At 44.1% G+C, this 13,422-nt stretch overlaps 1 protein-coding gene across 3 annotated transcripts in view; it reads left to right on the top strand.

The window, feature by feature from the left end:
- The window catches only part of LOC106613507 (receptor-type tyrosine-protein phosphatase S), a 283,006-nt gene that overhangs the window by 72,297 nt on the left and 197,287 nt on the right, over positions 1-13,422 (top strand). The gene's annotated exons all lie outside the window — the stretch shown is intronic.

The raw sequence follows: 13,422 nt of genomic DNA, 5'->3' as shown, positions 1-13,422 counted from the left end.
TGCAAGTAGAGATACTGGGGTACAAAGGAGCAAAACATAATAGTAATGAGGGCTATGACTGGTTTGACTGGTTTGTGACTTAACCCTTCATCAAGATCTTAGTGGTGAATGGAGTAGCCTCCATTCAAACTGCCCAAAAGTAGGGTAGGAAAAAATCTGACCATCTTCCAGGTTCCAGTTACTGCTTGTATCTTTCCACCTCACACCTGCACTGTGGCCACAGGGGATAAGCGATTAGGGCTGTGGAATTATTGACCGCTTTGCTCAGATGTGTTCACCGGAGTCCGAATCAGTAGATTGGCCCTGTTGGAGGTGAGAATTTGCCCTGACCCTGAGATTCCCAAAATTATATTTACACACAAGTCCCCCCTGAGCGCGGTTGGCCCAAAACAAGCAGTGCTCGCTTTAGGGGTGCCGCAGGGTCAGAGCCCGAGACCAGATAAGACAGACAGTAATAGTGGCGGCGAACTCGACACGATTGATCCATATCACACTTGGTTGTACGCCTGAGCTAGGACGGAAAGCTCAAGTCTCTTCTCTATCTCATGCTGGCTTTTCCTGAATCTGCCCACAGACAGATAAAGCTAAAGCTCTGACCTTGCTTTGCACCAGAACTTCCTCTTGTCTATCTGGGGGCTCTAAAGGGACTTCATAGACACACTGCCAGGGCATACACATCCCTTGTCCCCAGATACGGGGGTTTGCCCCAATGATTTGCTCCAGTTCCTTTGATGATGATGTGTTGATAATGCATTATTTACTTTGGGGAGGGGGCAAGGGTATCCCCCTTGTTTGACTCCTATGCCGGCTATTCCCCCACACACACCTCCTGTTCCAATCCTCAGTCTTTATGGTTATGGAGTTAATGTGAACTGGTGTTTCATGGAGAGGTTGTAATTAACACCCCGTCTGGGATAAGCCAGGCGATTGGGCTCTTTCTGTCTCTCATGCCCCCTCTGATTCCGTCACTGGGCCGCTCTCCAGCTTGTTAAGTATGATTACCAGCAGGTGTTCCCAGATTGATGGAGCCTTCGCCTTGGGGCGTCCTCACAAACCTGGTTATGTCAGGAAAAAGGCACCCCACCCAGAGTTATGACCCCTAGGAGGTTGTGGAGAGCCACTGACACCCCATTCATACGCCTGAGGGGGTCATGTTGGCAGGTTGGGATTTGGCCCATTTATTCTCCACTTAGGGCCAATACTGGATGGCTGTCCCATTGAGCCATTGGCAGGGGGATTTGTGAAGTCTTAGTTTGTCTTATAAGGAATTGTCATAAATGTAGGCCTACATGAAATACATACTGATGTATTGTAAGTCTTCCTCAGAACCACCAACACACTGTCGGAGTTGTGTGCTGGTGGGGTGTAGTATCGAAGGGGATCCCCATCCCCCAGTGCATTCTCAATCAATGCTGTTGATCACCCCAACATGTTGAATTAAAGGATTTCAAGGTAAATTGAGATAATTTTCTGAAAGAGCAAAGGACACATGCAGGAGGAAGGACACAAATATACAGTCGTGGCCAAACGTTTTGAGGATGATACAAATATTAATTTCCACAACGTTTGCTGCTTCAGTGTCTTGAGATATTTCTGTCAGATGTTACTATGGAATACTGAAGTATAATTACAAGCATTTCATAGGTCTCAAATGCTTTTATTGACAATTACATGAAGTTGATGCAGAGTCAATATTTGCAGTGTTGACCCTTCTTTTTCAAGACCTCTGCAATTCACCCTGGCATGCTGTCAATTAACTTCTGGGCCACATCCTGACTGATGGCAGCCCATTCTTGCATAATCAATGCTTGGAGTTTGTCAGAATTTGTGGGTTTTCGTTTGTCCACCCGCCTCTTGAGGATTGACTACAAGTTCTCAATGGGATTAAGGTCTGGGGAGTTTCCTGGCCATGGACCCAAAATATCAATGTTTTGTTCCCCGAGCCACTTAGTTATCACTTTTGCCTTATGGCAAGGTGCTCCATCATGCTGGAAAAGGCATTGTTCGTCACCAAACTGTTCCTGGATGGTTGGGAGAAGTTGTTCATGCCTGTGTTCTTAGGCAAAATTGTGAGTGAGCCCACCCCCTTGGCTGAGAAGCAACCCCACACATAAATGGTCTCAGGATGCTTTACTGTTGGCATGACACAGGACTGATGGTAGTGCTCACCTTGTCCTCTCTGGACAAGCTTTTTTCCGGATGCCCCAAACAATCGGAAAGGGGATTCATCAGAGAAAATGACTTTACCCCAGTCCTCAGCAGTCCAATCCCTGTACCTTTTGCAGAACATCAGTCTGTCCCTGATGTTTTTCCTGGAGAGAAGTGGCTTCTTGCTGCCCTTCTTGACACCAGGCCATCCTCCAAAAGTCTTCGCCTCACTGTGCGTGCAGATGCACTCACACCTGCCTGCTGCCATTCCTGAGCAAGCTCTGTACTGGTTGTATCCTGATCCCGCAGCTGAATCAACTTTAGGAGACGGTCCTGGCTCTTGCTGGACTTTCTTGGGCACCCTGAAACCTTCTTCACAACAATTGAACCCCTCTCCTTGAAGTTCTTGATTTTCCGATAAATGGTTGATTTAGGTGCAATCTTACTGGCAGCAATATCCTTGCCTGTGAAGCCCTTTTTGTGCAAAGCAATGATGATGGCACGTGTTTCCTTGCAGGTAACAAAGGTTGACAGAGGAAGAACAATGATTCCAAGCACCACCCTCCTTTTGAAGCTTCCAGTCTGTTATTCGAACACTATCAGCATGACAGAGTGATCTCCAGCCTTGTCCTCGTCAACACTCACACCTGTGTTAACGAGAGAATCACTGACATGATGTCAGCTGGTCCTTTTGTGGCAGGGCTGAAATGCAGTGGAAATGTTTTTTTGGGATTCAGTTCATTTGCATGGCAAAGAGGGACTTTGCAATTAATTGCAATTCATCTGATCACTCTTTGTAACATTCTGGAGTATTTGCAAATTGCCATCATACAAACTGAGGCAGCAGACTTTGTGAAAATTAATATTTGTGTCATTCTCAAAAATTTTGGCCACGACTGTACATAGGCACACCTTTGTTTTCTGTCTTTCACGCATCTCGCAGAGCAAAATGAATGCTGCTAAGACGAATGAATGTTGCTAAGATGACAAGTGTCACAAGCTTTCTCCTCAGTCACAAACAAAAAGCACACACTCTGTTAATGCACGACGTGGCACTTGAATTACACTTTACGTTTAACATTTCTATTAGCAATGTATGAGGTTTGCTAGAATGCCAACATGTGACATTCGAAATGCATACCAAACATGGTAAATCTTTGTTTTCCCTCGGCTTTAGCATTTCAGTGCTATGGAAAGTGGGAATGTTGCTGTGTTTACATGGTCCTGGAGAGCCCCATTCTAGCATTCTTTTGAAGAGTGTGATGCCAATAGCGCTTCAGGTTTGGGAGTGGGGCTACCGCTATACTTAGACAGAAACTGGCAACAGTAGTGGAAGATTGGGTCAGGTAGTAGTAACAGCCTGCCCAAGCTGGGGGAGGGGTGGTAAAGATAGGGGTTAAAGGGGGGTGTGGGGGGGCTGCGTTTGAGCGCTGAGTCTTTAGTAGCTTAAAAAGCCTTGAGGGGAGAAGTGGTAGGGGAGAGAAAAAGAGCGAGAGAGAGAGGGAGATGGGGGTCTTCATCTGCGAAAAGCTGTTAATCCTCTGGCTTTTGTGTCCAAACAGAAAGCCCAGAGCAAGATGGGTAGGTCCGGGCGCATTCAAAAGCCCCTCTTTTGTTGTCGTTCTCCCCCAAACCGGCGGACATCTGGTAGGGGAAACGGAATGGCAATGGGGGAACTTTGGGGGAAGGGGGGTTAAGCGAGTGAGGGAAAGGGGGTGTTGTTATAGCGAAAAGGAGGGAACGACCAATGGGAGTTGGCAGATAATTGATGGATGCAAGTAATTGTGTGTAGTGCAAGCATGGAAACATGGGCCTCTGGGAGAGCGGGGGCTAGGGAAAGGAGGAGGAGGGGAATGAGTTCACATCTCACGGCTGTTACGGCGCATCACTCAAGGATGGCTAGGGTTAAACAGGAGTAAGAACCTTTCTGTCAAGTCATTTGTTCATCTCAGTACATGGGGGATATTCATCTGGTTATGACAAATAGCATAGCAGTCAGCCTCAAACAAGTCCAATTGGAAGTACCCGGAAGGCGTACAGTCCTTCTGGTATTTTATCGAGCTTGACTCGATTTGTATGCAGACGCTGTTTTTTGCAAATACAGTGGCTGTTGTTGTGTGCCTAAAACGCCTCCTCACGATTTCTCGTAATTCTCATTTCCGTCTCTTTTCAGACTGACACACTGAAACCATTTATTTTGTATTAATAATCCCCCTTTCCCGTCAAAGCTCCAATCAAAAGACTGTAATTACAACTGGGAGATCGAGCTCCTTCTAATAGCGTGGTAGCGTGCGCCTGGTTTTCAAAAGGCATGTACTCTAGTCTGTATACACAAATTACACTGCACCAGTGGTGCGTATAAAAGAGCGTGTCGAGTTGCATTTTGTTTCCCTCGCCTTTGCTGCGAATCACAGGCTTGTCTCTTGCCGACTAGAAGAAAGGAAAGTATTTGTCATGCGCATCGCTCTGGAAGCGAGTACACCTTTCGGAGGCGAGCCGACCTCGCAGGCAGCTCGAGGTTGACATTTCTATGTAAATACCGGGCGGCCCCGCTGTATTCAGGAGGACAGCTAACAGACTGTTTTTCCCAGACATTTGTTGTGGTAAATGCTTGGCTGTTTGGACCCAACCTTTACCCTGTCAGGTGGGATGAAGGCATAGTTGTAGCTATTATTTTCTTATTTAGAGCACTGCTGCTATCCCTGTGTGTGCCTTGGATTGTCCACAACCTCTGGCTACACACAGAAACACACACACACACACACACACACACACACACACACACACACACACACACACACACACACACACACACACACACACACACACACACACACACACACACACACACACACACACACACACTATGAAAGGTAGCAACATATCCCCCTGATACACAGTGACACCAAGGCCCCTCACACACGCCCCAACCTTTCCTCTGTCTATCTTTTGTCTCTCCTCCCTGTAAAACAACACATTTCATTGCACCTATCGGGTGTATGTTACAATAAAACATATATTTTTTTGTCTTTATTTTTTCTTACCTCATCCCCGAATTTTGAACAGTAGCCAATCTCTGCAGCGGTAGCTAAACGTAATTGCGAAGGGAAAAATGATGGGGGAAAATACATAAATGAACTCTTGTGTCTCAGTGTCAGTGGAGATAATCCTGATTAAAAAGTGATAGAACCGCCGGAGAATGACAACCTAGCAATCAGAGAGATATGGCGCTTTGGAGATTACTGGGACCAGAGGGAGGGGTATCTATATAGCCTTCTTATTTATTTATTTATTATTATGCACGCTGAAATACATTTGGGGGATTTTTTTTTCTTTCTTTTTTTTAATAGGAGAGATTGTCTCCGACGGTAAACCGCTTTACACTTTTTTTTTTGTTACAAGTGGGGATTTGTGGCAGCTAGAGTAGCTGATTGAGGGCCCCTGTCGCGCTCCCTCTTTTTTCCAGTGTCAAGATTAGAGAATAAGACGAATGATACCTCGCCGTACACCTGTAATTTGTGGGCTTCCGACGTTGCCGGAGCGTTACCTGAGCGTTGTCTCAGCGTTCTGCTTTGACCTTGCCTTTTGCCATTGAGCAGCGGTGCTGATTTATCTGGATTGATGGGAATTGGATGAACAAGGGAGGGAGAACAGGAAGGGAAAGCTTACAAGGAAATAAATGGGGCTGTTATCTCACGCTGTCTATTTGCCGGTTGATGCGAGGTGATAGCGTCAACAAATAAAGGGCGTGCGGAGCAGGCATTGGTGGATTAAGGCCTGCTGTGTACCTTGGCGAGGCAGGGAGCTCTCACACTGAGCGCTGCGTGGGGAGATGTAGAGGCCTTCTCATATACAGTACCAGTCAAATGTTTGGACACGCCAACTCATTCAAGGGTTTTTCTTTATTTGTACTATTTTCTACATTGTATAATAATAGTGAGGACATCAAAACTATGAATTAACACATATGGAATCATGTAGTAACCCCCAAAAAAGTGTTTTAAATATATTAGATTTTAGATTTTAGATTCTTCAAAGTAGCCACCCTTTGCCTTGAACTTTTGACTGGTACTGTACATGCTAGGAAGGAATATGGAGGCTAGATATGAGAGGTGTGTTAAGCAGGAAGAGAGAGTTGTGGAAGTGCTGTTACATGAACGCGCACACACGCATCAGGCAGTTGGTACTTTATGGATAACCCGGTCAGAGAAATAGGACGTTTTGGCGGGACGCCCTTTGTTACCGAACCCTCTTTGACTTAGCACATGGGCTGGCACTCCCTTTCCATCCATGGTGGGGTACGGGGGGGGGGGGGCGGGGCGTGTCCCCGCATGACATGTGTCATCGCGCAGCCCCCAATCTGTAGTCGCGATTGGGCGGAGGTGGAGAAGAAGAGGGAGAACATGAGGAGAAACAAAAGCAGGTCTGAGGGGGGAAACAGCCGGAGCATGGGAGCTGCCCTGGGGTGAAAAGATGGATGGAGAGGGGGACAAAGATGGAGAAAGAGAGCGAGAGAGTGACAGACAGACAGAGAGAGAGCCTGGCGGAGAAGCAGAAGGGAGATGGAGAGACAGGCGAGGGGCTAGCTGTCATTAGCATTGAGATAAAGGTGGGCTAATGAATTTGATCCCTGTCCATTCTTCCTTTGCGGTTCCATATGGGTGAAGAGAGAGATAAATAGAGACAGGCTGGCTTCAGCTCCACCAACCAGAGCCAAACTCTCTCCTCATGTCAGGCTGCTTTTAACCCCATTCTGCCCAAGATGGCCACCTGCCGCTTCACTTGCCAACTGCTGTGGCAGAGCCCCTGCCAGGGCCATATTATAGTGGCAATGCCAGAGGGGGAGTGCCTGAATACAACCGTACCCTCTGCCAAGCAGATTATTAATCTATCTGTCAATGTATCTCTGTGTGGTGGGTTGTAGCTAGCATGCTACAGGGTGTAGTTTGTAAAGTAAAGAGGGTATATATGTAAGTGTAGACTTGAATTCATTTTCTTGTGTTTGTTTGCGTTTTCTCACCGCTGCCAACCTCTATCAGTGTTTCCCTTTGCTGCACGATGGAACTCTACAGTTGCCTGTAGCTTTGTTTTGACTAGCTACCCTTGAGATACACAACCATATCTATCATGTTAGCATGTTGTTAGCTAGCATTACACACACAGAGCCAGTGTATCTACCTATCCTCCAGCTGTAGCTGTGTGGTGGGAATAATCAGTCCTCAGGCACTTCTACCCGGAAACTAATAAAGAGGTGGGCCCCTCCATTGTAAATCACAGCCGGGTCTTGTTGGGTGTAATGGCTGTAAAAGTGATCAATCGCTGGCCTTTACCTTTGTTCATCACTAATGAATGCTAACTGAATATTAAAGACAACAGAGGAGGGACGTGAGGTAGAAAGGCCATTTAGGAATTCAGTTGACGGGGAGATTTATCTGTCTTCTGACATTGGCCTTTTGGCCAAAATTAGAGTTGAGGGAACAGTCAAACAGTTATGGACCGGTTTGGACCAGTCTGAGAGATTATGAGATTTTTTTCACCTATTTCAGCTCTCATGAGAAATATATTAAAAACCTCTCCTTGCACCCCCCCCCCCCCTTACAAAATATCAACGTAGCTGTACTATATTTAAACAGGTAGAAGCTAGAAGGAACCTTGAGGAAACCTACGGCCTCTTTTGAAGTCAGCTATTTTATCCCATTCAAGTGCGTCACTGACTTCAAAGAGGAAATTTCATGCAAACCTATTGATTTTCTTTTTTTCCTACGTACACAATCTGCAACACATAACCAATGTTTTTTCTGGAAGGGTATACTGTATCTGTACTGGGAGCGGGGCTGTAACTCAAGGTGAAGTGTGTTTGTGTGTGTATGATACTAGCTTTATTCGGATGGGAAATGTAATTGAAGATGCGTGTGTGCGTGGTGTACTGTTATATAGGGATGTGACAAATGTTTATTGTTTAACTGACAAGGAGAAATCATAAAATGAAGTGAATTCACAATTCAGATATGGTGCTGCGTATGACCACTAGGGGGAAATGTAGTTTCAATCTGGCCTCTCAGCAACGATGGTAGTTAATGCCCTTTTAGGTTCTCTGCTGTGTGCCTCTTCTCCATGTTCTCTGTTGTCAGTACATGGGACTTCATGTCCCACAATTTCTCCATCTGGGCAGTCACAGTTTTTCAACATGGCATCTTGTAGTCTGGTTCTAGATATGCCATTAGCCCATTGAAGCCGACATCGTCTACCATGGCTGCATAGCAATTGCAATCATTTCTGTAATCAGCGCTGTGATTTTCTCACTCGTCCCTTATCACACTGCTGCGAGCAACAGGTTGGGTCTTACGGTGCCGCCCTTTCAGCACTGGGGTTTATGAGTTGTGCCACTGTAAAGTTTGCAATTCACCACCTTCTCATTTAACTTCTTGAAGTATTGCTTTACTTCGCTGCTGTCTCTTCCCTGTCTCACTTTCTGCCTTTTTCCCCAACTCTTAACGATGGTGAAGTGCAGAGCGCTTTATATTCGTGGCATTTGAAAGATGCATATCTCTTCCTACTAACATTACAGCTAGCCCAAAGGCCGGCAGATGGCGATATTGAGTCGTATCATCTTACCGTCCAAAGGCATTGTATGCAGCTAGCTATACACTCGTATCCCTGGTGGAGCAGTTCATACATAAAACATTCTCCATTCAGCCTGCAAAGGCATTAATTTCCTCCGTAACTCGGTTTAATGGCAAGAAAGCGGGAAAATACTGAAACACCGGTTTTTACCATCATGCGAGAGTGGCTAATGCAACTTTCTGATGTTACGCCCTGCGTTCAGCCAGGGGTAAACAACAGACTGCTGCAACCTGATTGTCTGAACACAATATGCACCATCTGGCACTAGCGTTCTTAGGAATTAGTCACTCTAGCATGGTGGTGGAAAATGGTGTTTCATAAAGAAAGTACCAATATTTTCCCATTTTTTTTTGCCTTCTCGCCATTAAATCAAGTTAAGGAGGAATCAATGCCTTTGCAGCCTGAATGGAGAATGCTTTATATAAAAACCGGGCGACGGGGGATACGAGTGTATAGCTGGCTGCATACAATGCCTCCGGACTGTAAGATGAAAGAACTCAATAGCCATCTGCCAGCCTTGGAGCTACGTTGCAACATTGTTACATTAGGTATTTGTAAAAAATTATAAAATAAAATCATTTATAATGATGATCGGAACCTGTTAGTAGTAGTTTTGTAATAACTACACTATGATTTTAATTTTGTTAAAAAAAATAAAAGGGTTTCGTTTAGGGATTTTTTTGTAAACGTTACCTGCAGTTGAAGTCAGAAGTTTACATACACCTTAGCCAACTACATTTAAACTCAGTTTTTCATCATTCCTGGCAATTAATCCTAGTAAAAGTTCCCTGTTTTAGGTCAGTTAGGATTACAACTTTATTTTAAGAATGTGAATGAGAGAATAATAGTAGAGAGAATGATATATTTCAGATTTTATTTATTTAATCACATTCCCAGTGGGTCAGAAGTTTACATACATTCAATTAGTATTTGGTAGCATTGCCTTTAAATTGTTTAACTTGGGTCAAACGTTTTGGGTAGCCTTCCACAAGCTTCCCACAATAAGTTGGGTGGAATTTTGGCCCATTCCTCCTGACAGAGCTGGTGTAACTGAGTCAGGTTTGTAGGCCTAGTGCTCGCAACAACTTTTTCAGTTCTGCCCACAAATTTTCTATAGGATTGAGGTCAGGGCTTTGTGATGGCCACTCCAATACCTTGACTTTGTTGTCCTTAAGCCATTTTGCCACAACTTTGGAAGTATGCTTGGGGTCATTGCCCATTTGGAAGACCCATTTGCGACCAAGCTTTAACTTCCTGACTGATGTCTTGAGATGGTACCTTAAGGTGTTTGGAAATTGCTCCCAAGGATGAACCAGACTTGTGGAGGTCCTGGCTGATTTCCCGTGAGGTCCCGTGTGGCTCAGTTGGTAGAGCATGGTGTTTGCAACACCAGGGTTGTGGGTTCGATTCCCACGGGGGACCAGTACGGGATTTTTTTGTAGAAATGTATGCATTCACTCCTGTAAGTTGCTCTGGATAAGAGCATCTGCTAAATGACTAAAATGTCAACATTTATTTTGATTTTCCTATGATGTCAAGCAAAGAGGCACTGAGTTTGAAGGTAGGCCTTGAAATACATCCACAGGTACACCTCCAATTGACTCAAATGATGTCAATTAGCCTAACAGAAGCTTCTAAAGCCATTACATAATTTTCTGGAATTTTTATAAGCTGTTTAAAGGCACAGTCAACTTAGTGTATGTAAACTTCTGAGCCACTGGAATTGTGATACAGTGAATTATAAGTGAAATAATCTGTCTGTAAACAATTGTTGGAAAAATGACTTGTGTCATGCACAAAGTAGATGTCCTAACCGACTTGCCAAAACTATAGTTTGGTAACAAGAAATTTGTGGAGTGGTTGAAAAACGAGTTTTAATGACCCCAACCTAAGTGTATGTAAACTTCCGACTTCAACTGTATCTCAAATTGAATCAGATTTTATTTGTCACATGTTTCGTAAACAACTGGTGTGGACTAACAATAAAATGCTTACTTATGGGCCCTTCCCAACAATGTAAGAGAGTAATAAAAAAAAGTAAAACCCGTAATAATAGATACACAATGAGTAACGATAACTTGGCTATATACAAGCGGTACCAGTACCCAGTCAATGTGCAGGGGTACAAGGTAATTGAGGTAGATATGTACATATAACTAGGAATGAAGTAACAGATAGTAAACCAGCAGCAGCATATGTGATGAGTTAAAAATAAAAAGTAAAACATGTCAATGCTATGATAGAGCTTGGCTAGGGCTGCCTCCGCCAACAAGCTGGAATTCTGGAGGCACATTGCAGTGTGTGGAGTAATAGTTAAGTGGATATGACCCCTGGGGTTTATGAGTAAAGTGGGGATTTGAGCGTGGTTGGTGTGTAGGGCCTCAGTTGTGGTTTGTGCCCATTGGCTTCAATGACTATGACTAGACTGCATGGGATTGGAGAACACAAGCCCTGTGGCCGCACCAGATCTGCCATCATCAAAGCCACACTCTCAGGCCATATTTTTAAGAAGACATCTGTTGTAATTAACTTCAAAAGCACTAATGACTTCGATGTCAACGGGATTAAGAATTAAGAAAAACTTCTTTAAGTCAAATCTTTCATTCTGTGGAAAAACAAGTTTTAAAACCCTTGCTTACTCCTGACCTGTGTGTAGTAGTGTAAGATTAGCCTGTTGATTGAAGCACCAAGATGCTTGTCCAGTCTAGTTCTAAGCTTGCATAACTATGTAAAGTTGAAGTCAGAAGTTTACATACACTTAGGTTGAAGTCATTAAAACTCATTTTTCAACCACTCCACAAATTTCTTGTTAACAAAGTATAGTTTTGGCAAGTCGGTTAGGACATCTACTTTGTGCATGACACAAGCTATTTTTCCAACAATTGTTTACAGACAGATTATTTCATTTATAATTCAATGTATCACAATTCCAGTGGGTCAGAAGATTGCATACACTAAGTTGACTGTGCCTTTAAACAGCTTGGAAAATTCCATAAAAGGATGTCATGGTTTTAGAAGCTTCTGATAGGCTAATTGACATAATTTGGGTCAATTGGAGGTGTACCTGTGGATGTATTTCAAGGCCTACCTTCAAACTCAGTGTCTTTTTGTTTGTAGACCTCCACAAGTCTGGTTCATCCTTGGGAGCAATTTCCAAACGCCTGAAGGTACCACGTTCATCTGTACAAACAATAGTCCGCAAGTATAAACACCATGGGACCATGCAGCCATTATATTGCTCAGGAAGGAGATGCGTTCTGTCTCCTAGAGATGAACGTACTTTGGTGCGAAAAGTGCAAATCAATCCCAGAACAACAGCAAAGGACCTTGTGAAGATGCTGGAAGAAACAGGTACAAAAATATCTAATATCCACCGTAAAACGAGTCCTATATTGACATAACCTGAAAGGCCGCTCAGCAAGGAAGTTGCCACTGCTCCAAAACCGCCATAAAAAAGCCAGACTACGGTTTGCAACTGCACATGGGGACAAAGATTGTAGTTTTTGGAGAAATGTCCTCTGGTCAGATTAAACAAAAATATAACTGTTTGGCCATAATGACCATCGTTATGTTTGGAGGAAAAAGGGGGAGGCTTTCAAGCCGAAGAACACCATCCCAACCGTGAAGCACTGGGGTGGCAGCATCATATTGTGGGGGTGCAGGAGGAACTGGTGCACTTCACAAAATAGATGGCATCATGAGGGTGGACAATTATGTGGATATATTGAAGCAACATCTCAAGACATCAGTCAGGAAGTTAAAGCTTGGTCCCAAATGGGTCTTCCAAATGGACAATGACCCCAAGCATACTTCCAAAGTTGTGGCAAAATGGCTTAAGGACAACAAAGTCAAGGTATTGGAGTGGCCATCACAAAGCCCTGACCTCAATCCTATAGAAAATTTGTGGGCAGAACTGAAAAAGCATGTGTGAGCAAGGATGCCTACAAACCTGACTCAGTTACACCAGCTCTGTCAGGAGGAATGATGAAAGAAATAAAGAAAGAAATAAAAGCTGAAATGAATCATTCTCTGTACTATTATTCTGACATTTCACATTCTTAAAATAGTGGTAATCCTAACTGACCTAAAACAATGAATTTTTACTTGGATTAAATGTCAGGATTGATGAAAACGGAGTTTAAATGTATTTGGCTAAGGTGTATGTAAACTTCCGACTTCAACTGTATCTGCCTGGACAGTGTGTCCTTTCATCACAATACCAATACACTGTGTGTGTGTTTTTATCTGTGTGCATATGCTCCTGTGCATGCGGTGTGTGTATTCACACGGAGTTACCCCCTTCTTTCCTTCTCTCCTCTACTCCACAGAGCAGTGGAGTTGTGAACAATGGAGAATTGTGTTCTATTCATCTCTAGGGGTCAGGGAGTCGAGCCAGTGTTTGGGCTAGCTATCCATCAGCCCCCCTCCAGCTTATAGCATGTGACAAGGCTGTCCGCACTGGTGGACTACTCCGAAGGTGACATTGGCCCCCAGTAATGTCACCCTTACTTATTGATAATAGAAGTTGAAATTGGACCAGTAGTGTTAAATCATTTAGCACCAAGAGACAAAAAGACCCGTAGAACTGGGCCTTTGTAATATCTTCACAGTTTTATGCACAGTGAATCATATGTATCCTACATGTGCACA

This window comes from Salmo salar, chromosome 10 (assembly GCF_965601325.2).
Source record: "Salmo salar chromosome 10, fSalSal1, whole genome shotgun sequence".
In the NCBI taxonomy this organism is placed as follows: Eukaryota; Metazoa; Chordata; class Actinopteri; order Salmoniformes; family Salmonidae; genus Salmo; species Salmo salar.
The sequence above is the reverse complement of the archived record's forward strand: the minus strand, read 5'-3'. Positions and strand labels throughout refer to the sequence as shown.